The sequence below is a fragment of the Ambystoma mexicanum genome, chromosome 6q (assembly GCF_040938575.1).
Source record: "Ambystoma mexicanum isolate Mex_15411 chromosome 6q, UKY_AmexF1_1, whole genome shotgun sequence".
Lineage (NCBI taxonomy): Eukaryota > Metazoa > Chordata > Amphibia > Caudata > Ambystomatidae > Ambystoma > Ambystoma mexicanum.
In genome coordinates this window covers 1,284,695,826-1,284,723,767 of record NC_090937.1, presented here as the reverse complement: position 1 = coordinate 1,284,723,767, position 27,942 = coordinate 1,284,695,826, and positions in this window count along the sequence as shown.

The window sequence follows — 27,942 nt, the reverse complement described above, 5'->3', positions numbered from 1 at the left end:
GGCACAGGATTCACCTCCCTTCCTTTCGATGCAGTCCTCAGGTCAAAGGCTTTCGATTTTATGGGGATTTTGCTAGATCTCCTGTATGACCACTTTCACCTGTCTTGGCAGCACTCCTACGGTATCTGTAGTTTTATCACTATGGGATAAACCAGAGTCTCTCGAGATAGCACCCACGTGGTGCTGCTTCCCTCTGCAGCTGGTCTTACCTCAAAACTTTATAGTTCTTTGAACTCTTCTCAATAAGCCACTTTTGCGAGTTTAATTTAACACTGTGTTGTTCTTATCGGCTTTCTCTTCGACTCACCGGCTGTGATGAACCACTTGGCTTTCTTTGTATCTTGAGTCAAGGCCGGTACCAGGGTAGCAGGAGTTTCCCTTGCTCCTGCGTATCAGCGTCGGCACGCTCTGTGTACCATCAGCATCTGCTGCAACACAATTGGGCTATTGTCCTCAGTCTTACGATTCCTTCTGCTGAGGTTTTGCGTGTCTGAGTCAAAAAGGGCAGGGTTGTGTCTCTCCTTGTTAGCCTCTCGATATTCGCCGCCTTTCTCCTCTTCTTGAAATGCTGTGGTAGATTAGCTGTCTTGTCGTGCAGTCTGCCTTGCTCATACTGTGCTCTCTTGCACCCCCGTTGGCCCCCGTGGGAAGGGAAAGTGCCATCAGGTGTGTTTGTGATTCTGATCAATTGCCTGACTTTGCCTGATTCTTGTATTGGGACATCTCAGGTAAACGGCTCCGGTGTTAGTCTGTTCTCCTGCATGTTGTACGAAAGTGTTTGTGTCGTAAAAGGGCAGAGCAGTGTTTTTGAAAGTCCTATGTGGTAGGATGGGAAAAGGTGTTGAAACAAGGCAGATACCACATCTCACCCGCCAGTGTTCCACTCCCACTCCCACTCCCCGAGGGCCACCCCCAGGAACTGTATCGAATACAAATGGCTATGTCCTGGCCACCTGAACGACAGATCCCTGGGGACTAGCTAGGAAGACACCTTCAGGTTTCCGATGCCCCAGCCCCAGAATGGGCCTTTTCAGGACCAAGTTTTCAGTTATAAAAATAGACAATACAAACACATACTGTATATATGAATCAAAGACCATTAATTGATCCTCTTAATACAGTGTGTGTTAAAAAAAATGGAAATATCTTTATGTATTTCATTATAACTGCGGTTATCCCCGGTGGAAGCCACGAGTAAAACTCCCCAGTCTTTGCGCATTTAGCCACGCATGCATCTTTGGTAGCCGCAGCTATAAAACCATTTAAAAAAAGAACAAAAACATATGTACATATATATGCGGGCAGTAGTCTTAAAAAGATTTATTTTAGGATATATTGATTGTAGTCTTTGTACACAGTTATTGTAACACTTTAATAACTTTCTATTCATCAACAGTTCATATAAATGTAAACACTTTTCAAAGTTAATTAAATATGCAAATGTTTTAAGAACAGGTTTATTTGGGGGACTGTGGTCGCACAATGTCTTTTTATTTGACTTTCTACATACGATACATCATTTTCGTAAAGTCCAATTGTGTGCATTATTAATGTCAATTATGTATGGAATAACAACACCCTTGAAATTCAGGGAAGTTAAGATGAGCAATACATTGTAAAAAAAAACCTTGAAATTCAAGAAAAAAACTTGCAGGGACGTTAAGGTGAGAACTTAACGCGACAAAATCCATGAAATTCCGCTAAAGCCACCTTAACTTGGCCCCCCCTGTTGCGCCGCCTATGACCACATTGATGACATCACAGATCATATCACTGATGACATCATTAATTACATTACAACAGTAACCAGCATTAAGGACGGCCTTCAGCCATGGTCATTGTGCATGGGCAAATATATTTTAACACATGAATAGGTACTAATCATGGCCTTCAGTCATGGACACTGGCCACAGTCTTCACCCGTGTGCACTGTATATTTACAACACTAGCAGGCCGCCAACCATAGGCTTTGGCCTTCACCAGTGGCTACAGCTTTCTCCACTGAAACTGCCTCCTCAGGGTCATTGCCCTGATCGAGGGATTTAAATCAAGGTAAGACAGATGATGACATTGTTTCATAGTACCTGCTGAAGAGACACTGTGGTCGGATAGTCATGATATCCAACCACAGAGAGTTCAATTTATACGGAAAATATGTTTTAAAATGTGTTGAGTTTGAATGTACAGGACCACAGTTAAATGTTAGTTTGGTTAGGGATTTAGGGGCACATATGTATTTTCTGTTCATAATATGTGTTTGTGTGTACATACATATATCTATATATCGAATTAAAAGGTTGACTTGTTTCCAATAGCTCAACCTGTTTCATTAAATACTAAGGTGTTTTTCATGAGATAATTCTGCCAGTGCTGACATTCAATGTTAGCTTTCAGGCATACAAAGACCATCAGGATTTCTTTGCATCAGTTAATGCAGAAAAGAGGCAGACATACTTTACAGGTAAGAAAATCAATGTGGTTCTTTGTATGACATAAAGGCAAGTTTGTGATTGCTTGTGGCATTCTACAAACTAGGACATTGTTTTCAGTTACGGAAACTACTACCTGTAAAATCAATACATTTTTACTCCTTTTCCTTTGAAAACAGTACTATAAAAAAAAATACTTTTAACCCTTTTTTTCAAAATTGTCTTGGTGGGAGAAACCTCCCTAATAATGTTTATTTCACCTGATCTAATATAATTTTCTATTCTTTATTTAAATATTTGTGTTGCACTCTCTGATGATTCATTATTTACACGTCATCACGTGTTTCACATTACTGTGTGATCACATGATCATGTCAACAAAAAATTGAGCTAAAAACACTTTGCCTTACTTACAAAGCCTTAAACCACCTTGCCCCCCCATATTTCACCAACAAACTGGCTTTGAAGCCGAACATTAGAATCACCAGATCTGCTAACACTCTCTGCCTCACTGTGCCTAGATTCACCTCTAAAAGAGCTGGCAGCGCAAGTTTCACGGTCCTCGCCCCTCAACTTTGGAACTCCCTGCCGTTGAATATTAAATCGGCCGCCTCATTCCATCTGTTCAGGAAGCTAGTCATTGGGTGGCTATTAGACAAAACTAAAACCAATCCAAAGCCCAACTAAGACCATGACCACTGTATATTTTGTACATACTATTCAAATGTTCTAATTGTATGCTCTAATTATCGCTGATTGCATAGCCTGCACATCTTTTCTACATAATGTATAACTGCTTATTATTTATATTTTGTACCTCTGTAACCTGTCTTTAAGCGCCCTTTTACTCCAGGGTCTGGTGCGCTATATAAATAAAATAAACAAACAAACAAACTATGTTTTCACAACATTATGGTTATTTCATACTTAGTGCATGCTTTGCACACATATTTTCTTAATTGTTTGCTTCTGCATGGGCAGGTTCTTTCTTCTTTGAGTTACAGTAAGCGGTTCTCTGGTCACATCCTTTGTTACCATTGCACCATCACGACTTGCTACTTTCCTGAATTTCTTCCTAACAATCTGGTTTAAATTTTGTTTGCAGACCTTTGGAAGTTCTGTTTGGATTACTGTTTTGCTTTTTCACGGTCGCTTGTGAAGATCCCGTACTTACATCCTCCAGTCTCTTGCAAAAGTAATCATTGGACTCAGATAGGCAGGGAATTACACATGACACATCAATAATAGTTATAAGAAAATGGCATGTTATAGGCCCTTTATTCACTCATGATATACAAACAGAAAATATAAACACATAATCGGTTATATATATATAAAAAAAAGAAAAGACTTCACCGTTAAGATCGCCACAGGAGGCACCTTCATCTCAGCCATGACAACACTACTTAGTCCCACAGGAGGTAGTCAAAGAGATTGATCGTTCTAATGGGATCTGGAGCAGAGCGTCCTCTCTTCCAGCGAGACTGCGACACCGGGGGTCCAACTTCTAACTCTGAAAACCTTGTCTCTTATGGGGCTACTTTTTCGATCCCTGCCCCTCATGGTTACCAAGCTGCCCTGGCCCGAAGAGCAGACAAGAAGCATGAGACATAAACAGAGTGGAATATTCCAGTTAGAAGCAGAAAAAGCACATCTTCCCTCCTTGCTGTCATTCCCACTGCCCCTTTTCACTGCACCTGCAGAGTGCTCCAACTCCCTGTCTAGCTTGTCCTTCATGCAGACAATACAATAACTATTCTCCCCAGCTTGGTCATCGGACATAAATATGTGACCTTGTTTCCGCAGCAGAAATACATGTTTGCTAGCTGAGCCCAGGAAAACATGGGATTTCATTACTGTTTTCTTGCGGTAAATGGAAGTGAATATCCAAGATGGCCGCGCATTGGCAAGATGTTTTCTGGCTCATTTAGCTCACGCACTACAATTACCAGTTACAATTTATATTCTGTGGCCTACTACATCTTTGTGCAGGTACTAATTTGTTACCTTTTATATGTGTCAATCTTATTCTTATTATGTATTCTTATTATGTAATTGGCACCTATTTTATTTGACCTTTCTCTTTCAGCAGGTAGATTACCTATTGGACGGTTAGCTTTTAGGAAGATAGAAACTGGACTAAGTTGCTCTCCCACAATGTGGGTCAATGTCCATAGGCAACATTAGTTTTCCTCTATCCTTTTTGTAACCTTTGTGTTATGAAACTTTGGTGATGCCACATATACTACCTTTTTCTTAATTAAACCGTTGTGACTGCTTCTTTAAGTTGCATTTATATCTACTTTGATAACGTGCTCCATATATCAACACTATCCTTTAGGGATTGCTTTTGACTCCTTTGTTCATAAAATGACTATAAGATATGTTCTGTGATTTCGATTAGTGTATCTGTAATTGTGGATTCACTTGATATACTAATGATCTGGAGGTACTATTTCTCCTTAAGGAACGCTCTTTGCATTTGGATAACTGTGACTTTTATTAAGAGGAGACAGTTTAAAATATTCTATCATAGCGATTGGGTGAGCGATATTACTTCTGATGTTCTAATACCATTGTGACAATAATTATGTATTCTTTGTGTTACTTGACAGATGTTATTCTATGCTCCTGATGAAGGGAATCATTTCGTAGAACGCTTTGAGTGAATAATATGAATTAGTACCCGGGAAAAGTGTGTGAACGAGAATAGCATGTGGTAATTGGCTCATTTGCGAGCCATACCACACGGTATTCCCGTCCATGCAATAGCGTCGCAGCCTGAGCCAGTACTTTCAACGCTTACCTGATGTACAACGTCAGTGATTTCCAGTGTGACATTCGTTTCTACAACGATTACGCTGCCCTTCATCCCGACTAAAGTCATCTGCGGTCAGCAGCTCCTTTCTCCGCGACGAAGGAAACGAAGGTGTTCACTACAATCACCAGTATCTCGTTACTTCCCAGGAACACAAAGCCTTAATAATGCTTCTATAAATATGATCACGGAAACCAACATATCATTCTCACTGACAGGAAACAAAACTGTCGAGGAGTGGCTAATGGAAGATGATGCAGAAACTGAAAAGGGACTACCCTTTCCTTCCAATACAGTTCTTCAAATGAATGAAAACACTGGCAAACCTTCAGCAATGTGGCACCATGTACTTTTTCCTATGGAACTTGACTTACTAGAATTTAATAGATGTGACCAAAATACACAGAATGCTACCAAATGGACTATATACACCTTTAATGGATGTCTAATGCAAAAAGGCTTTTCTACTGCTTTTGAAATGGAAACCATTGAAAAGATAGCTGAATATCTCCGTGCATTTTATGCTTAGGTTCGCACCACACAAGGAACAGAATACTAACCGCAAAGTTTGATTTCTTTGCGATCAGGTATAAATCGGCACTTGAATAATCCACCTTTCAGCCGTAAAATGAATATAATGCATTCTCCTGAATTTACAGCAGCCAACAATGTCTTTATTGCAAAAATCAAACAAATCCAGCGAGATGGAAAGGATTTTTCTCAACACAAAAAAGCAATCATCTACCCTGATCTGGCAAAATTGCGCACCTCCGGAATTTTCAATATTCAACATCCACAAACTCTACAGTACAAGCTGTGGTTCGATTTACAAATACATTTTGCACGCCGTGGTCATGAAGCCCTGCGTTTACTTCCAAAAAATGCATATGAAGTTGTTACCGACAACAATGGCACACAATATACCACACTAACCTACAATGAAATTACAAAAAATCACCACAAATTAATCGATCCACAGCGTTCTGAATTACGTGGAAGAATCTACTCCATTGAAAATGACCCTAATTGCCCTGTACAATCCTTGCTACTATACATGTCAAAACATCCTGAGAATGCACCTTGTTTTTTTGTATTCCCAAGACACTTTCCAACAAATGAAATTAATAAAGAAGAAGTTTGGTATACAAATCGTCCTCTCGGGTAAAAATGCAGTTGGATCTTTTATGCAGCATATAAGTCAACAAGCACACCTACGTACAATCTACACCAACCACTGCATTCGTGCTACTGCTATTCAACTTCTATCAAATGCAGGACTGAACTGCAAAGAAATTATGTCAGTCACTGGACACAAACATATTGGATCACTTTCATCCTACTTGAAACCACTTGACAAACAACGAAAAGACTGGTCAACTGTACTACATCAACCACAATGCACCATTGCAAAACCAATTGCTTCTCCTGTTTCCCTTTCAACTGAAATTACTCCAATAACTCCACCCTCCTCTTCATCCTCTACTGCCTTCAACACTATAATGTCTAATGTTTGCACACAAAAAAGAAATCCACAATTTTCCAATTGCTCCTTTACTTTTCATGGTAATGTTAGTTTCCATTATGAATAATGCACAGAAATATGTATTGCCACAATAATGTTCTTCTTTCAAACAGTTAAAATTACCATTTGTTTATTTATTATTAATCTCATAGCACTTGTTGTACTCTATTAAAAGTTTTATAATTAAATGCATATTATTCAAAATGCCTTATTTTCTAAACAGTATTTTGTTTTTGCACAATGTTTCATAAGTTCTTCTAATAAAAAAATTGCATGTACACCTCACGTTATGTCCATGTTCATTTTTTTAATGCATTCATTAATGCACTTCATTCAAATCTTCATGAAAATAAATCCCTCTTCAAAACCTACGAATGGATTTAGAACTTAACCAAGATGCCCAAAACTTCTAAATCCATTCGTAGATTTATATTTCTCTCATTTTCATTTTGTTAACACGGAACAACTAGGCAGAAAAATGGCACGCTGCTGATCCGTGTTAACAAAGCAGTATGCGCAGTCTAGTCTTTTTTGAAAACCAGCGCGTATTGCTCCGAAACCTCTTCACACAGCAAACCATTGCTGCGTGAAAAGATTTTTCTACCAATTAGTGTTCCGTAGCTGTACACTGCAATTTCCTGCAAGTGCAGTCCCCGGAACACTAATGGCAATAAGCCACTCGGTGGCGGGCCAATACCGCCCCGAGGTAATGCCCCCGGGGAGAGTTATAGGGCCGAGTGAAGTGAAGCATTACCTGGGGCGGTATTGGCCCACCACCTCGTGGCTTATTGCCACAATAAAGAAGAAATGTACACAACATTGAGATCTCTTGAAGTTCTGATATCTAATGCACCATTTTGTGTTACAACTAAGCATTACTGTATTAAATGTTTTCAATGATATTGAATGTTGACTGTTTGTCTTTCACCAGTACAAAGGTGTGCATAGGACAGGAGTATCCCATTCTTTGGATACCATACCTGTTCCAAGAAGAGAACAACTGCTTGTAATTTGGAACCTGAGTGATGGGTCCAAGCGTATAATCATAATGTGTGTACATTTGTGAAAAGGAGAGAATCTGACAATAAATTCTTTCACTTAGAGTGACATTAGTAATGGCATTCTAGAATCTAGAGTGAAGGTTCTCATGTGCACTACAGTAGAAATTGAACAATGTGAGGAGGACAGAATCTCACATGGCATTCTGGAATCTAGAGTGAAGATTCTCATGTGCACTACAGTAGAAATTGAACATTGTGAGTAGGAGAGAATTTCACATGACATTCTAGAATCTAGAGTGAAGGTTCTCATGTGCACTGCAGTAGAAATTGAACAATGTGAGGAGGACAGAATCTCACATGCATTCTGGAATCTGGAGTGAAGTTTCTCATGTGCACTACAGTAGTCATTGAACATTGTGAGGAGGAATCTCACATGGCATTCTAGAATCTAGAGTGAAGGTTCTCATGTGCACTACAGTAGAAATTGAACAATGTGAGGAGGACAGAATCTCACATGGCATTCTGGAATCTAGAGTGAAGGTTCTCATGTGCACTACAGTAGAAATTGAACATTGTGAGGAGGAGAGAATTTCACATGGCATTCTAGAATCTAGAGTGAAGGTTCTCATGTGCACTGCAGTAGAAATTGAACAATGTGAGGAGGACAGAATCTCACATGCATTCTGGAATCTGGAGTGAAGTTTCTCATGTGCACTACAGTAGTAACTGAACACTGTGAGGAGGAGAGAATCTCATATGGCACTCTGGAATCTGGAGTGAAGTTTCTCATGTGGACTATAGTAGAAATTGAACAATACGAGGATGACACAATCTCAAACAGCATTATGGAATCTGGAGCGAAGGATACCCTGTATGCAATAGTAGTAATTGAACAACAGGTGTATATGTTAAGCACATTTTCACCCAAGGAGGATATTGGCAGGGAAAAACAGATGTTTATTGTACCAAACGCAACCGTATTAATTGTACTGCTCTTTGAAGCATGAAAGGCTGAGTAGACATCTAGGAATTTAAACCTGTCCCTCTGAGATCAAACACAGTGGAGCAGATGCATTATTGAATTAATCCGAAGGATATATGGGATAAATACCCTCGAAAATGCATAATCCAGCTAGCAGTTGAAGTGTTGTAAGATAACAAGAGGCACCAGACTTCATGGTGATCCCGTATTTTACATAGCATTAATGGATTTATGGAAGTGCTAAGCCTGGTCTTAAAGGCCCATAGAAAGATATAAAAGATTGCGCAAATGAGTATTCCGGTGCCCTTCAGTGAAATATAAACTGCTGCAGCGACCAATACAATTAGTAGCAACCAGGATGTTTGCCTAGGTACTTTGTTTTGCATGTGGAAAAGTTGTTGATCTCCGAACGCAATATTCTTTGTTCTCCAATACGTTTTGCATCTTGAAAAAAAACAAAGCAAAATTGCTGACATGGAAAATTGAAAGGGAGCTTGTTCACAAATGAGCAAGCCCCATATCTATTTATATCACAGCAAAAATGAGGTGACGCTTAGGTGCCAAGAAGGGGTATAATCTAAAAATAAATGTGAGGTGCGCTGAGCCTTTCAGGTGGCTCTCGACATCAGAACATCATGCAATACCGATGGTTATTGCCTTGGATATGAGCTACCTTTACCCAAGGACGCGCCAAGGACGCGCATGCTCATTCTTTTTGCATAGACTTGATTAAAGCTCAGCAGTGCCCTGAGTGCTATCAAAAGTTATTTACATTGTGCCATATCCCATGCCTCTAGTGCTCAATGGGAATGGGGATCTACCGGTTCGGCACACGCAGAAGGGCAATTACCAGGTCCAGCGTGGCCGGAATACCCCAGTTATTGCCCATTCAAGGGTGCTGGATATTTTCAGAGGTTTGTCGGCAGCCTGCCGGTTTTACGGGCAAGGCTGCTGCCAAACTCCTAATGAGGCCCAATGTCTTTATAACGAGTCCCTGGAAGAACTGGAACAAATTAAAACAGCTTTTTAAAAACTGAAAGAGTCAGTGGGCCTGGGCCGGGAAAACCGTAAAGAGCACTGCACAATGAATGACTTGGTAGGTCATCAGGCAGGTGAGGACTGCTGAGGTTATACAATGAAATGATAGCATAATTTCCATACAGTGTGACAAGGCTTAGTGAGCGAAAACCTGCCCATGATTAAGAAGCATAGAGAGACTGCTAACGTACAGAACCATAGTATTGCAAGCGAGGCGTTTTAAAGGAAATAACTAAAATGTTGCAAGGACTTCATCAGAAATCTTTTTAAGAACGAGCAGAAAACACGGGTTCTCTACTTTACAGACTTTAGGGAGCTTTGAGACAATACAATATCAAATAAGGGTACCTTGGTATTTGGGGCTGCGCCTATCTAAGAAATGGTGGTTGTGGTGGAGCAGCTAACTGCAAAGTGAGTAACATACAACGAGGTACTACCTATATCTGAGTATAATTGTGAGAGGATTCTCCACGGGTACGACTCAGCCCTTCCACTTTCCGATCGCAAATAGAGTGCCGCCACCTTTGGTGACGACAACACCTATTATTACAGATGGAATGGGAGAATGGCACAATGAAATGATAAAATACCCAGACCTAAAGTTTATCTAATTGTGTATTAAGATAAATAACTCATTCATACATTACTACTAAGATACATCTGGAATACCTCAACGTAGTTATAATGTAGCTTTTCTTAGGTCCAGATAACATTTAACCAGTAATCTTGCGTTCTGTGGGCTACACCAGCTGGTAACGGCCCCTGGGCCAAGTTAAAGGCAAGAGCAAACGAGAGCTGTAACGCTGGGCCCCAGTGCCATTACCATGCTGGTGTAGCCTGCAGAATGTGGGATTCATGATATTAGCATCCCAAGGCAAACTATAAAGGTGCTAATAGCAACAAAAAGACAAAAAAGTGCTGCGCTGCTTTGTTAGCAGTAGTGGCTGGGGAGCGTCCTGCAGGGTTGCCATGGAAATGGAAGGTGGGTCTCTGCTTGAAGCCCCTCCTCCATTTTCATTGCTTTGACCAGGAAGCAAAGTGAAATCTTCAGCCGGGTAAGAGGAGCCCCCTTTGGGGTAAGGAGAGGGAGTGGGGGATGTTGAGGGTAGGATTTGGGGGCTGGAGGCAAGGCAGGTGGGAAAACAGCAGACTTGGGTGGAGGGCTGGTGCGGAGTGCCCTCGGGTTCCTCTGAACCAGGCCTTGCATCAGTAGATACAGGCCGGGCTTGGAGCAACCTGATTGGCTGCCGCATCCACTGAGTGTGCTAATGTTGTATACTACATTTAAACTGCTACACAAAAAACACTTTTAATATGCACTATCACCCAGCTGTCACAAATACACACACGCGCCATTGGCATTTCACAGCAGAACTGCTTTTTCTGCAAATGCTTGCCCTCTATTCCACTGCACCTTCGGAAAGCCGCATACAGAAATTCTGCTAGGCGTATATTCAGGCGGGTGCTAAAACCGGGAGGTACTTCCAAATATCGCCAGTTTTTTCCGTTACTCCCAGAATGCTAACGAGTTCCCTTGAAGAACTCAAGAAATATATTGCTATCGTGTTTTTACTGCTTTTGAGGATTTTTGTGCTACCAGCAGAAGCATACTTTTGAGAAACGCAGAAGAGCAATGTTGTTGATTGTATTATTGCCATTCAGCGGCCAACATAAGACAATAATGGTCTTTATTGCAGTAGTTATATATTCTCTGATTTCATGGCATCTGCAAAAACGTTCATAAAATGTGAAAGGACAAAATGAGCTCAACAAAAGAACGAGGATTTGATTTGTTGAAAATGGCAAACTGGACAATCGGGACAAGAAAGGCTGTGCTCTAAAGAGTAGATGAATGATAATACTCTTCTCATATGGAGATAAAAAGCTGCAGATTGCCTGCCTTTTAAGATCATGAAACGGTAATTGGTTTTTTCGATGAAGGGCTGTGGAGTGAAATGACTCCATGAAAATTACCTTGAATGCATCTATTTTACGTCCGCTGCTTCAGAAAACATTCTCTGCATTCTGGGGATGTTTGATGTCTCGCTCTGCAGACAACTAATGGTAAGAGATCGCTGTGGATCATGAAAGCGACTTCCCACTGCAGTACTACAGAAATAAAAGGTCTTCAGTTGCATCAAATAGAAGTTCTGGCTTGTATCCAAAGTGAGAACAACAGACTTAGTTTGTATGCTAAGATAGTTCACGTTTATTTATTCGTGTGCACGATAAATGAATACCTTTTCATAAAATGCATTGGCAAAGCAGATCGTTTTGTATAGGCATGAATCTGTGCTTGCTCCATGACAATCAGACCCGGCCCAACAACATTCAAGTTGAAAGGCAGGTCATCATATGGCTATTAATACATGAGCTGTTACCCTCAGCTGGATGATTAAATACTCTGAACATTTTACAGCAGCACCTGAGGCATTACACCGGCACCTGAGACAACAAGCTACAGAGGACAAAATATGCCTTTGATCTCTGTACCATCTGGCATGGTGTCATCAAGAATGCAAAAACACACCTTTAAGCCACAATAATGTCCAAAATGTTCGCATTTGTATCCTGAACCAACAGTTTACTGTACTGTTGTCATTGCTGGATACAGGCTTCTTATAGGTTTTCTGTAGCTCTCTGTTTTGTTGTGCTTCTTCGTATGTGGACGCTTTATAGTGTGTTGTGCCCATGTAATCAGTGTTTTTTTTGGAATTATGACAGAAATGACAGAGTGCAGTTTTCTTTTTATGAGGGTCTACTATGGGCATAATTCAAGATGTACAATTATTACAGGACCTCCGGTAGCGGGCCTGTAGTTATTGCTAAATTGCTCACCCCATAGGAAGAGCAATTTCTGGCCGGCTTATAACTTCACCCCCCGGAACAAATCTTCACAGAACTTTTCAATAAAAGTATATGGCCCGTTTGATGCTCCGAATTTTGGTAGGGTTTTGTGCAGGGGGGGGCAAAATTATAGGTGGGATTCCAAAATGTGTGGTTTTCCCATAGACACAATGGAAAGAGGCTTGGTCCTGAACACGTGCTTGTGTACATTTGGTGGAAATCCACTCAGTAGTTTTTTTTTTTATGCATTAGTGATATCTGAGTTCGGTCTGCAGATGTACTTCCCTGTTCGGTCCGCGGACGACCTCCGATTGGTTCATAGGGTGGCGTGATGTCCGCGGACATATGACGTGCCCGCTGATTGAATAGTGGAAAGCATGAGGTATGTCATGTTTCTGGGAAATGCACGTCATGTTGGAGTCGCAGATAGCACCCATTGTCCGTGAACATCATGGTAAAAACATTTTAAAAAACACAACATTGCACTTGTCAATACAATGAAACAATCTATGGAGAAGTGAGGGGTGATAGGGTGGTATATGGCCAAAAAAAGCCCAAAACCAGGCATTTTTTCATCTCTGATGTCTGCAAACAGTTCGGGGACAGCCCTATGATGCTCGCAAACATCTTAGATGTTCGGGGGCATCCATACATATTTTTGCATTATAGGGGTGGTGTAAAGCAGTTTTTAGATGGCGTATAACCTTGGTGCCACTCAATGAAACTGTATGAAGTTTTGTCATACCATTATAGATGTGACCTTGCACGGTTCTATAAAGTTAGGTGCTGTTTTGCCAAGAGGGAATAAAATTAGACGGCGGGGGGGTTCATAATATTTTATAGGCTTATACATGTGGTGCAGTTTCACGAATCGGCACATGATTTTGCAAAACGATTTAAGACCCAGATTTGACTGTTTTTGCAAATTATGGTGGGGTTTTGTGAAGAGAGGGCTAAATTAGAAGGGGGTTTCAACATTTTTAGAAAGATTATAGACCAGACCAATTTTTCTGCAAAGTCTGAATAAGAGCAAAGTTATATGACTATTATATGTACATACATTTTGACACTTCAAAAAATAAAACATGGATGGATTTGCAGGAAAGTTGTGCAAAGAGCAATGGCAAGGACTTGAAAGCATGATTTTGCAAATGTGTCCGTGTTTTATTTTTTGAAAAGTGTCATAATGTAAGTACAAAAAATAGTGATATACCATTGGTGACTAGGGCAGTGGTCAGATTGTCCGAGTCATGTCCTGTGGGCCTGGGCAGTGGGCAGATTCTCTGAGACTCGGATAATCTGGCTACTGGCCATGACCACAAGGGACTGGCAAAGGGGTTAAAGTGAGCATGACCACCAGGGACTGGCTATGCAGTGAAGTTTTTTAAATTCGGGATTGCTTTGAATAGGAAAATAAATTCTGCCTGTGGCTAAAATTCTGTCCGTGGCTAGATCCCGATTTGCTGCACAGTATTGCATGAATAAATCGCTGTGACTATCACTGCATACACTCTGAGACAATGCTAATCAAAAGATCATTACCAAGCACGCTGAACCAGGTGCCCACGTGGTCACAACATCACTCCTTGAAATCATTACCCACCGATATTTGCGACCATAGTGGGACAAGACATTGGTATTGGATGCTGACTCATTTCCCCAACTTTGCAGCAATGACTGGCCCACAATCCACATGCCTTGAGAAAGACCTTAGAGAGTTGAATTATGTATCGGCTGAGTTCTAACAATAAATATAGCATCAAGAATTGTTTTGAGGTCTGAAGCCGGTCTGGTTTCAGGATGCTTAAAAGAAAGAAAAAAGCTTTCCCTTTTTTAATGGTATTCAGTGGGTTTTTCTAGATCAGTGGCCTTGTTGGGAGAAAATCAGCTATGCTTTGGCTTTGCTAGAGTAGGGTCAGCAATGCTTTGGCCTTGTGGGGAAATCTGGAATCAGCAAAATGAATGGAGCAGATAAGGAACGACGGCGCAGGAAATTCAAGTGAGAGTGTGTCTAGAGTCCTGTCACAGACTCTTATTTGTAATGCATAGTGACATCATAGAAGTATATGGTAGGGCAGGCTTAGCTAAGCACACCTCTAAACTACTGGATTGGTTAGGGGTGATAGTCCCCGCCTTGGTGGTTGGATTTCAAGGGCAGGATGTCAGAATTATGATGCAAGTTTTACAATGTTCAAAACCTCCCACAGTTACTTTAGCTAAAATTCAGTTTTGCCACAAATGGTACATTTATACAGTTGAAGCATCTTAACAAATTACACAAGCAGGTTACATATTGTAAGTAGAGCATAGCAGTCCAATCCCCACGATGGTAGGACCTTGTTTTGCCCTTCTAGCAGTTGTTCGCCCTTTTCAGTGAGAATTATATTACTTAAAATTCTCCAATTTAACACGTGTATATAGATTATTATTAGACATCTCTGTATTAACTTTTACAATGGCACCCTGTACCCTTTACTCAGAATATCCACTTCTTTGCCATTTCTATTTCCAACATCGCAGAGAAGGCTACCATGTCTTAAATGAAAACCACAAAATTACATTAAAGCAACACATTTTTCACATTTCTGCAAAGTGCGGTTTTATAATATAGTCTTTGGAAACAAATGTTCAGTATTGTTCCCCATATACGGGCACAGCTTCCAAGCTACCCCCTCAATCCAGGGTTGTCACAGAGATTTCCTTTGAAGCTTCCTGTAGAAGTCACGAGTAGGTGTGATTTTTCACTTCGCACATCCGTGTCCTGGAAGTTCCATTGTAAGATGGCTTAGCCCAGACCGAAGTCTGATTAGTATGTGAAGTTTCTTTGTCTTGGTCAGTCAAAGTTTTCCAACATAGCAATTATCACTTTCGTATCCTGGAAGTTTATGGTGGCTCAATTTGGGGGAAGCCTTAGCTCTGACCAACAGGAAAAACCAAAATCCAGCCCATGCGGTTTAACAGTTTTAATTTCTTTTATTTTGTCCTGGATCAAAGCAAACCTATTGGATAAAACATCCCCTATATATTCCACAGCAACAAACCCCTTTACATTGCTAGGCACAGACAAGTGTTTGTTCAACATGGTACTTTTTGAAACAGGCCTTTTATTTTCTGGTTTGCACAAGCCCATTTTTGACACATGGTAAGGGATCTAAATTGGGACATAGAAGCGATTAATACTACTATCAAGTCTCTTAACTCTTCGTGAGCCCCAGGCCCTGATGGCTTAGCAAACAGTGACCTAAAAGCGGCGCCAGGTGAGTGGGCAAAATGTTTTGTTTTCCTCTTGCGATTAATACAAAAGAGGAAAAAGATTCCTCATACGTGGACAACAGCTGTTCTGATTCCTACATATAAGGCAGGAGATCGAAAGAATCCAGAAAATTACAGACCGATAGCCTTATTAGATCCCTTGGGAAGATTATTTGCTGGTTACCTCCAAAAAGAATTGAATGCATGGGCAATGGAGAATGACAAAAAAGCTAAAAGACAAACAGGCTTTGTAAATAGAATAGGCACGAACGTCAACCTTTTGTTGCTGAATATGATAAAACATGAAGCAATGGCTAAATCATACCAAGTATATGCAATCTTTATAGATCTAAGTACTGCTTTCGACTCAGTCAACAGGCAATTACTTTGGTTGAAGCTAAGATCTTGGGGATGTCCTTTAAGCATTCTAAATCCAATAAAATAGTTATATTCGAACACATCGATACGCGTCCGACTTACGAAGGACGGAAGAGTGACTGAATCCATTCCTACTGGTAACGGGTTAAAACAAGGGTGTCCCTTAACCGCATGCCTTTACAATCTCTTTACCTATGACTTTGGTGATAAAATTCAAAATAACATGGCCAATCCGCCGAAACTCAACAACGAAGCCATTCAAAGATTAATTTATGCTGACTACATTATTATCCTAGACAAAACTATGAAAGGCCTTCAACAAACAGTGAACAAAGCTCATGTTTACATGACAGAGAATAATCTTCAAATTAACATCAATAAAACGAGAACAATGAAACTTACTACTCAAAAAAATAAGGTCCAATATAATATAAAGATTCAACTAGAAAACAAAGTGGTTATGTCAACCAAAACAATAAAATATCTAGGGGCTCTAATCAATCCGTCAGCGAACGAAGCAAAATGGAAACAACATATTGAGGAGAAAGCGAGATCTCTGGCAAAACAAGGACACTTTTTTCACCTAAAATATGGGACATATTCAGCAAAAGCCACAATATTGCTCTATAAACAAAAAGTGATTCCAATCTTGACTATGCCAGTGAGTCACTCATTAACCAACAACTAATGAGATGGCCCTACTACGAAGCAATAATTTGGAGGAAAACCCTTGCATTGCCTAAAGCATTTCCTGTCCATAGAATACAATATGAATTAGCTTTACAATCGGTCCAATCCATATTACTGTGGAAACAAATGGATCTGCTAAGAAAAATACTTTCAGAGGAAAAAATACCAGCTTTGGAAATCTTAAAGCAAAAGAAAGAAACGTTTCAGACATCAGCTCTCTTGAAATGGTCTACTGAGATTAAATTGAAAATGAAAAGAGAAGAGATCACGGAAGAGATGCTGGTTTATAGACCGCAGTATGCAAAAAGGAAAGTTCAAATGAATGATTGGATGAGAACTGTAGAAGAACAGAAAAAATATAAACGCCATCTACATATAGAAACTGAAGTAAGAGCACTGAATGAATTACCACCATACTTGTCACAGTTTCCGTGTTGCTACATTCATGATCTATTTCTACGTTTCCGATTAAATATACTGCCCACCCGAGACTATCTATCTTTGATAGACAAAACAAACATCAGGACCTCGGTTTGTCGATTCTGTAAAGATCAAGACAATGTGGAAACTCTATTTCATTTGATTATGGTTTGTTCATCGCTGAAACCAAAAAGAGAACTACACTGAGACTTTTTCAAAATTTCTGGTAAACAGTCGACAACAGCAGAAAGGTGGGCAGAACTTCTTGAAGGAAAAAATCAACGTCTTATATTTACAGTGATTACATTTTGGAATGAGATCATGAAAGAAGCTTAGATGAACAATAAAAAAGATTTTTTCTAAACCTGTGTAAAAATGTATGTAAATATAAATGAAAAGTTTGTTAAATCAAATCATTTCTCTTCCATCTACTTCCCAATGTTGTTTTGTAGCTGTAGCCAGCTTATTTTACACAACAGTATGTACAAGGCAAAGGTCTCCTGAAATTGACATGTGCACAGAGCTATGATTTCTTTTGCATGGTTTATTTTTGACACTTTGTAGCACAAAGTCAAGCACTTTTCCGTACGGCTGAAGGAAAGCTTTTGTTATTTTCCCAGCCTTGGTCTGACACAACCTGACATTCAGGGGTCATGCTTTCTTCTGCTGAAGCACCGTGGGGATATGAATTTGTATGGCAGAGCTTTATTAATAACAGTAGTTTGATGAGGAATCAGTAGGAAAAGAGCATCAAAACGGCATCAGTTTTAACTGGAAATATTTTGCTTATTCAAATGGGAACTTTGGCTTGCAGCAAAGCAGCACTGCTTTTTCACTCTCTTTCTTTGGTACATGTCAGAACATAATGGTAGGCTTTCTCAGTGTTCCCCCTGTTTCCGTCCAGCCCCATATCTGCTTGGCAAGATGGTGTAGCCATCTTTTTGTTGTTGCAAAATGCAGTTTTGCCATGAGCCAATGGTGCTCACAGGAGCCAGCACAGCCATTTTGCTGCTTCTGCTGAAGTGCAACTTTGTTATGGATAGGAGCACTGCTGAGTGGGTCACAGTAGCCCACAAGAGTGAGTTGGTGGTAGAAGCGTACTGTGTCACGGTAGAATGATGTGTGGTAGTGGGGTACTGTGTTGAGGAAGAGTGAGCTGATGGTAACAGGGGACCGTGATGAGGAAGGGTTGGTTATTGGTAGTGGGGTCTGTGATGAAGAAAAATGAATTGGTGGTAGTGGGGCACTGTCATGAGAAAGGGTGAGTTGGTGATTGTGTGGTACTGCAATGAGAAAGAGTGATGTTGTCACAGTTGAGGACTGTGATGAGGAAGAGTGAGTTGGTGGTAGTGGGGGACTGTTTTGAGGAACAGTGAGTTGGTAGTAGTGGGGACTGCGATGAGGAAGAGTGAGCTGGTGGCAGTGGGGGATGGTGATGAAGAAGAGTGAGTTGGTGGTAAAAGGGAACTGTGTCAAGGAAGAATTATGTGGTGGTAGTGGGGTACTATGTTGAGAAAGAGTGATACAGTGGTAGTGGGGGACTGCTATGAGGAAGAGTGAGTTGGCGGTAGTGGGGAACTATTGTGAGAAAGAGTGAGTTGGTGATAGTGTGGTACTTCAATGAGAAAGAGTGATGGGGTTGCAGTGGGGGACTATGATGAGGAAGAGTGTGTTGGTGGTAGTGGAGGACTGTGATGAGAAAGAATGAGTTGGTGATAGTGTGGTACTGCAAAGCGAAAGAGTGATGTGGTCACAGCAGGGCACTGTGATGAGGAAGAGTGAGATGGTGGTAGTGGGGGACTGTTATGAGAAAGAGTGAGTTGACGGTAGTAGTGATTCTGAGAAGGAAGAATGAGGTGGTGTAGGGTGGGTCCATGATGAGGAAGAGTGAGTTGTTGGTAGGAGGGTACTGTGATGAGAAAGAGTGAGTTGGTGATAGTGTGGCGCTGCAAGGAGAAAGAGTGATGTGGTCAAAGCAAGGGACTGTGATGAGCAAGAGTGAGATAGGGGTAGGGGGGACTGTGACGCGGAAGAGTGATTTACTGGTAGCCGGGGACTGTGACGCGGAAGAGTGAAGTAATGGTAGGGGGCTGTTTTGAGGAAGAGTGGGGTGGTAGAAGTGATGCACTGTGACAAAGGAGTAGTGAGTTGGTGGTAGTGGGGTACTCAGATAAGGAAGAGTGATATGGTGGTAGTATGGGACTGATGAAACAGAGTGAGGAGTTGGAAGTGGTGAACTATGATGATGTAGAGTGGCATAGCAGTAGTGGAGTACTGTAACGAAGAAGAGTGAGGTGGAGTTAGTCCGGGACTGTGATGAGGAAGAGGGATGTGGGGGTATATAGGTAAAATTATTGGTATGAGGAAGAGTGATGTAGGAGTTCAAGTAGGATTACTAACTAGGTACTGTGATTAAGAAGAGGCAGGTATGATAATGTAGATATATTCTGTGCTGATGTCAGGCGTGAAACGAAATCTTCACTGGTAAGTCACCTGAAAAGCTTGTCCAATCAAAACAAAGGAAAGATTAAACATGCATTGGCTGGCTCTGGTCTTTCGTTATGCACTTTAAAAAATGAATTAAGCAATTATAAGCACTTTTAAGACATTCAACACCCCCAAAAACACTAATAGCCCCCTAATGTGCCCTGCTCACACATGTTAAGTTAATTTAGGAAGCAATCCCTGTAATTTCTTTCCTATAAAAAAAGATTGCTTCCTAAATTAACTTAAAGTACTCCTATTTCCCTATCAATCACAGTGATTGCCACATCTCAATATATAATAGTTTTGAAGTATTTACAATTTTTTATGCCGTTCGCGCTGATTCTTGAACTTTGAAAAAGGCTTGAAAAATAATATACAAAACTACACTATGCTCAAACCCCAAACCTTCACAGATCATTCTTTCTTACACTGTCCACATGTTGCCTGGCCTTAAAACTGTCCTATTGACACACCTTATATAATTTTAGGGCACTTTCCAAAATCGATTCCAGAACTTGATGATAAAGCTGAGCACCAGCAATGCACTGTGGGAGATATTACAAACTCTTGGGGTAAAGGGGCCCCCCAAACTATGCCAAATAAAAACAAAACGACTGGACGGGTACGCCAATCCAACAAAGAATTTCATTTGAGCGCTTGTGCGTGACTTGTTTGGTTATTTGGCACAAATCCATCCAGTGGTGTGGGCTTTGCGCTTGAGCAGAAAATGAATGGAAAAATGAAAACCATGTCCTTTTTTTGCCCTTTATATCTTTTGAACCATAACATGGATTTGCAAGTAATATTGCAGTTCTGGGGAGGCCAGGCCCCAGATTAGGAATGTCAAATGTTGTACTGATTTGTCCTACAGCTCAAATGTTGCTAGCTATAGACCTTTTGCATTTCCTATGGATGATAGGTTTCACCTTAACTATAGGGCTGAATACTGCATAGTGAAATAGATACATTATATCCAGCAATGTTATACATCACATATTGGAATGCATTCACTGTATACTGAAATGCATATATTACATATTGAAATGTATAATGTGCCACGTGAAGTAGGTACATTGTCTATCAAGTTATACATATTACATTGTGACATGTGTATAGCACATTCAGATAAATCATGAACACAGCCTACTGAAATACACACATGATACAATTAGACATTGCATATGCCATGCACTGGGATTAACACATATGTATATTAAAAGGCATTTGCTAAATAGAAAAGGGCATACTGTAAACTGAAAACATCTCTATGCATGGTATTAAAACAATATATTGTACATTAAAATCATTAAAATGAGTATGCTATACAACAAAATATGTTGAAATTAATGCATTAAACATTGGTATATTTCTATACTGTGTACTGAGATCCCATGATCTATTGCTTAGACATGAACACCAGTTTCTATAGACACACTACTGAAAATGACACATGACTTGCTGTCCTGCTCCCTTGAGGAAGTGACTTGTTCTAAAGCAGAAGTTTTTTAGGAAATCAGCTCTGGGGCATGTAGACAGAGAAAACACATGGAAAGACAAGTCCCATCTGCCAGTTTGTAGGACCTTATCTATACTGTAAAACAGGTCAGGCGCGCACTCTAGTTCCCAGTCTTTTTAATCCTTAAACTCATAACAGGGTTTGATCCCAGCAATGTTCACAAACAATAAGGTTAAATCTCAAATATAAGTGGTAACAGGGTTGGATCCCACAAAATGTCTACAAAATATACCAGGGTTAAATCCCAACTGCCTCAAAATGTTCAAAATATATACCAGGGTTAAATCCCAACTGCCAGTTCAAATGCACAGTAGTTCTGCTCCTCCAAGTACTTTCGAGTCTCCAACTCTCTTCAGGGAGGCTGTGTTTCTTTTCAGCTGTTGCCAATTGCTTTTTTAATTACAGTCTCAAGGAATTCTGGTCTTTGTAGTGATGGCACAATGTTTTGTTCAGGAGACCAGGAACTAACTCCCCTCCAATCACACACATCTTACCCAGAATTGGGGGAGGGGGAAAAAAAACATGACAATGGTTCTCCAAAGTGAGGGCATGACAACCCCCGGTGCTGCTGCCTCCAGGACCCGTGCTTCCTGCAACATTATTTTTGGAACATTTTGGGATTTAACCCTGTTATTACTTGCATCAGGATAAAATGACTGGGAACTACAGTGCGCGCCTGACCTTCTTTTTCTCCTTATCTATACTGTGCTGATTTGTAGTTTGCTGGGTATCAATGTGGTGGCTGTTCAAGGCAAAGGAATAGTGTGTTTGTCATCACAGCAGTTTCAGACTGCATCAACATTGAGAGATGGATACAGTACATGTAAGGGTCTATTTTTCTGAGGACAAGAAGCACTTGACTTTGACTCATTATTACTTTCAGTAGATATAAGTTTGTACAGTACAGTCAATGCATGCCTAGTCCTCTTTGGATCCTAAGTCATATATTTTTAGATATTCATAAAGTTATTTATGACCTGCTCCTGAAAAAGTTTTATCTATAATGTCACCAGCTTAGTTGTAAGGTCAGTCTAAAGCAAATGCATAGTTTATAAATCCACATGTATTTTTTTTACTTAGTTTGGTTTGGAAACTAATCCAAGGTAAGAAGAGTTCCACTGCCATGTACCTTTTTGGGTTCTCCCGCACATATCCGCAAACCTGCCACCCACCACTCCTTACCTGCCTAATCCACCGCCTACGGTCCACAGCCAGTTATGTACCCTAACCCCCTCATCTACTCATGTGAGCCTTAATCCCACACAGCATCACCACTCTGCCACCCTGCTAGGCACAGCAGACCCTCACAATAGCGCTGCCTTGCCACGCTCCACTACTACATACTTACACACACTAACTCCCTGCCACCACAGGCTAACCATCACAATGGCCAATGCGTCACTTGCATCACAAGCCCTATTTTCCACCCCTAAAAACACCTACAATCACATTTCCAATCCTGCTCGAAATCTGCCCTGTACTAACCCCACAACCCCCTTAACTCCTCAAAGGAAAAAATCTCTCTGCATCTCCACCTCCTCACACTTCTCAAGAAGTCACGGATGCCTGCACACTGCTCACAATGTTCCACTGTAGCATCTGACGAGCATGACACCCCAATCAGTCCCCACTGACACCCTCCCCATCACGCAAGAACAACAATAAACCCTAAAATGTGCTGTGATTAATGCTGTTGACGCCCATAACCTATAACTAGAACACAAACTAGAACAGTTAGCCATCACTGAATCCTGGCTACACCTAGCGTCAGGCCGTAAACTTGCATTCGCTTTCACACCTGATTACCCTATCCTCAGAGCAGACCGCATTGATGCCACAGGCAGAGGATTAGCACTAATAGTGAAACCCTCTTTTCGAATCCGATCCTGCCCTATTCCTATTTCACCAGGTTTTGAAATCCTACTCATGAAGCTAACCACTAACCCTAAAACCACCAACAACATCTTATTAGTTTATCGGCAACCCAACAATGGCAATTGTCCTGACATCGACATCCTACTACTTATCACACCACTTTTGAAGCCCTCTACAAAATTAATTATCCTAGGTGACATCAACCTTGGCTATAATGATCCAAACGACCCCAAAGCCACTGCACTTGTAACAGTGCTTGAGGACATGAACTTCATTCAACTTATCAACACCCCCACACACAACAAAGGCAGAACTCTTGACTGGATGCTTAGTTTCAACTCAGCCATTAACATTACCTCTATCTCAGAAATTCCCTGTCGGATCACTGCCGAATTAACTTTGACCGCAATATCACCAACTTACATGCCACCACTCCTCACAAACCCAACCCCATATTGGTTAGAAACTCTGTAAACTCACATTTGACAACGTGAACCCCACCCTCGTAGCCTCACTCAAAAACCAAGACTCCACCAACACCAACCCACATGACATTGCCAGCCTGTATCCCTCCTGCCTTCAAATTACCCTAGACACACATGCACAGCTCATATAAAAATACCCAAAATCTTGTAACAAATGCTGTGATACCTCTGGGCTTGGGCGTTATATAAATGCTATAAATAAATAAAAATAAAATTAATAACTGAGCTCTCTCTCTCTCCTGAAAGAGCTGTTTAGGACAGTTGAGAGGTGCTTTGCTTCAGCAGAAAGCAGGTTAAGGTCACCATTGATGTCTTCCTTGTGAACACCCCCAAGCAGTCACTACCTCAAATCAATGCAAGTGCATCTGGGGTTTGGACTCTGGGTAGGTATGCAGAGTGCAGTGTCAGTAAAGCTTTTTGGCCAACGTGAGAGAAAGTGTGGGGAGAAAAGAAGAGGGTATGGAGAGGATGTTGAGAGGAGGAGGTTTTATGAAACCCAGAGAAAAAACTAGAAGGAGGAGCAAGAGGAAAAGAGTAGGGGATGCGATGGAGAGAGGGAGCAGGGCATGAAACAGGATAAGAGACAACAGCAGCATATAAGGAAATGTGAGCGTTGTAAAGAAGGGAGAAGGGAGAAAAGTAAATACCTGGAATGGAGAGAAAGGGTAACTGGAGACACAAAGGGAGGAAGCAAAGAGGTGGGCAATGAAAAGAGAAGGAAAAAAGTGAGAAATACATGAAAGAAGGCAAGGGAAAGCAGGAGGGGGGATGTTGGGAGAAATAATCAGCTGTGGGAAGGAGTGGTAAAACCGACTTTCATTCATATTTAAATAAACAGGTACCCAGCTCCACACTGATAAACTTTTCCAACCAAGTCTATGTTAGAAATGTGAAGGGCCTTATAAGTAGTATCCGACCCAGGTCCCAAAAAAGCTGTGAATTTCTGAGTGGTAGAAAACCTCAATTGGAGTTAGTTCCTGCGGATGCATATGGTGTTACTCTGTCCAAATGTTGAGGACATCATATCTTAAGTATTGTGTCCATTCCAGGAGTCTATGTTTGTACTAATTTTTTTAAATTTTTTATTGATATAGTTGACTAATCAACTTTTCAATATATGTATCCAAAATTAATAAAGGAAAATTAAAATCATTACAGTTTTGACATTTCACATATTTTGATCCAATAATACATCACAGCATGAAAAGAAAAAGATAAAACAAACAAAAAATAAAAAGAAACAACTCCATTAAAACAGTCAAATAGAATAATTCAGCGTAACTAAAGTTCTATCATTTAGGGCTTTCACTAGCCACATAATTGCATGTTAACATCACTGATAGTTTTCTTCTTGTAACTTTAGTGATAATAGATAGTTAACAATGGCTATTCTTAGTTTGGTTTGTTCAATTCAGCGTTACAAACACAATACCAGAAAATTTCAATTGTAAGAAGTCAATATCCTTCGAAGTGAGATTTAAAATAATGAATTATTTTCTCAGAAAGCATCAAACAAGATCCAATTAGATTTGGCAAAGTGTCAGGTGTCATAGGATCCTTGCAAAAACAGCACATGTTCTTAACAGGGAGGATCAATTTCCATTTGGTTAACACATCTCTAGTGTGCCATTGTCAGCTCCTGCTTCTAATGCAATTTTAGTTCCCCTCTTTATCTCTTCAACCTCCTCACCTGCGGAGTCAAAGTCCTCCTCTACTGGGCTGAGCGCTCGGTGTGCCGTGTAGTCCTTTTCCTTTTTTTGAGGCTGAACGTGTCTCCCACAAGAGGAAGCCACAGTGAGAGCGTGTAAATACGCCCTGACCGTGTCCCCCTCCCAGGAGGGACAAAAAGGGGGAAAAAAGCTAGAATAGGCAAAAAACCCCTGGAACCGGCAGGTATCCTGATGGCAGCTGGGCTCCTGGAAAGCAGAAGAGAGATGGGAGAAGGTAGCAACAGGAAGCACCGGGAAATGTAAACTCCAGCAACGCCGGAAAAGAAAGTAAACAAACGAGAGGCAGAAAGCCGGGAGTGAAGGAGTGAAAGGAGGAAGGAGGAAGGGAACTGAAGGAGGGGACCGGAGAAAGACCGAGAAGAGAAAGGAAAATGCAAAAGGTAAGGCTTGAGGAGCAAGAGGTAATCAGCGTGCAGCAAGACCGCAGAAGTGAGGAAAAGCAGCTGACCGTGGAAGGTTGCAACGCGCTGAACCAAGGGAGAGGAGTGGTTAAATACCGTTACGGTCAACCAAGCAGAGAAAGACTAGACCGCTTAGTGAACGCAGCGTCAAGCGTGACGGGAATCAGGAAGTCCGTAAGCGGCAACAGGGCCAAAGACGCCAGGTGAGAATGCGGCGCACGACAGTATGCCCCCTGCCAAGGCCCAAACCTCCCGGTTTACCGGGATGAAATCTGTGAAACTTCCGGAGAAGGACAGGGGCGTGGATTTGTGCTTTGGGTTCCCAGGAGTCCTCTGCATGGGAAAAACCCTTCCAATGCACCAGGTATTCCAGGCGCCCTTTGCGGTACCTGGAGTCCAGCAACCTGGACACTTCATACTCGGGTGTATCAGGTGAGTGAGAGAGAGTCGGGAAAGGACGAGCCCTCAGTGATTGTTCGGCACTCTTCAAAAGTGATGCGTGAAACACTGGGTGAATCCGCCTAAGAGAATGTGGCAGCTTTAGGCAGAAGGCCACTGGATTGATCTTAGCAGTAATGGGATAGGGACCAATAAACCTGGGGGACAGTTTAGAAGGCCGAGACCATCTAGGAAGGTATTTAGTGGATAACCACACCTTGGAGCCCACCTCCCAGTCAGGTGCTACCTGCCGGTGCCGGTCGGCCTGCTTCTTGTAGGCCTGGAGGCTGTCTCTGAGGTTCAATTTAGCTTTGTCCTGGATTTCCCTTATTCGGACTAGTACCTCCTCTACCGCCGGAAGTGCAGGTTTGCAGGGAAAGTGGGGAATGATGGCTCGGGGATGAAATCCATACGAGCAATAGAAGGGAGACATCCGGCTTGCGGAATGACTGGCATTATTATATGCGAACTCCGCCGTCGGCAACATATCCACCCAGTTGTCTTGTTCCAAGTTGGTGTAGCTGCGCAAATATTGTCCCAAGGTGGCGTTTAAACGCTCCGTCTGCCCGTTAGTGTGGGGATGATATCCTGATGACAATGCGCGCTGATTATTAAGAGCGGCGCATAGGGACTTCCAGAATTTGGAGACGTATTGGCTCCCTCGGTCTGATACAATTTTGTCTGGGAGACCATGGAGTCGAAACACATCTTTGATGAAAACCAATGCCATACCATCAGCAGTTGGTATACCAGGAAGTGGAGAGAAATGAGCCATCTTGGTGAGTGAATCGATGGTCACCATTATGCATGAACATCCTTGAGACAAAGGTAAGTCCACAATGAAATCAGTGGATATATGACTCCACGGACGTTCAGGGATGGAATCTTGTTGCAGCAGACCTATGGGTCTCTTTGTGTTGTTTTTACTCTGACAGCAGACTCTGCAGGTCCTTACGTAACGTTTAACGTCTTCAGACATCCTTGGCCAATAAAAGGCTCTTCTGATCAGGTCCAAGGTACTCGCCTGCCCCCTATGGCCTGCAGTCTTGTGATCGTGGCACCAGGACAATATGTTTTTCTGGAGAGATTTGGATGGTACCCAGATCCTCTGATTCTTCAAGAACAAACCATCCTTTTGAATCATGCCTCTGGGTTCTGGATGTGGGGAGACGGCTTCTTTTATCCGTTGAAACAAGGAGGAGATAGTGGCAACAATGAGGTTCCTTGGAAACAACCTCTCCGGGTAGGATGAGGCAACATGGGAGGGAAAAGACTTCCTGGACAGAGCATCTGCCGAAGTGTTTTGGCTTCCAGGAATGTAAGTGATGCTAAAGTCATACTGTGAAAAAAAATGCACCCACCGGGCTTGTCTGGAATTGATGCACTCCATTGACTGCAGAACCTGTAAATTCTTATGGTCGGTCCGGATTACGAAAAAGGGTGTCTGCACCCCTGTAGGAGATGTCTCCAGACTTCACAGGCTTTTTTCATGGCCAGAGGTTCACGTTCAATTACGGAATAATTCCGTTGGCTAGGAGTGAGAGTTTTTGACAGATAGGCTATTGGGTGTTCCGCGTTGTAATGCTCTTGTAGTAGAACAGCTCCTATAGCTGCGGCAGAGGCATCTGTCTCA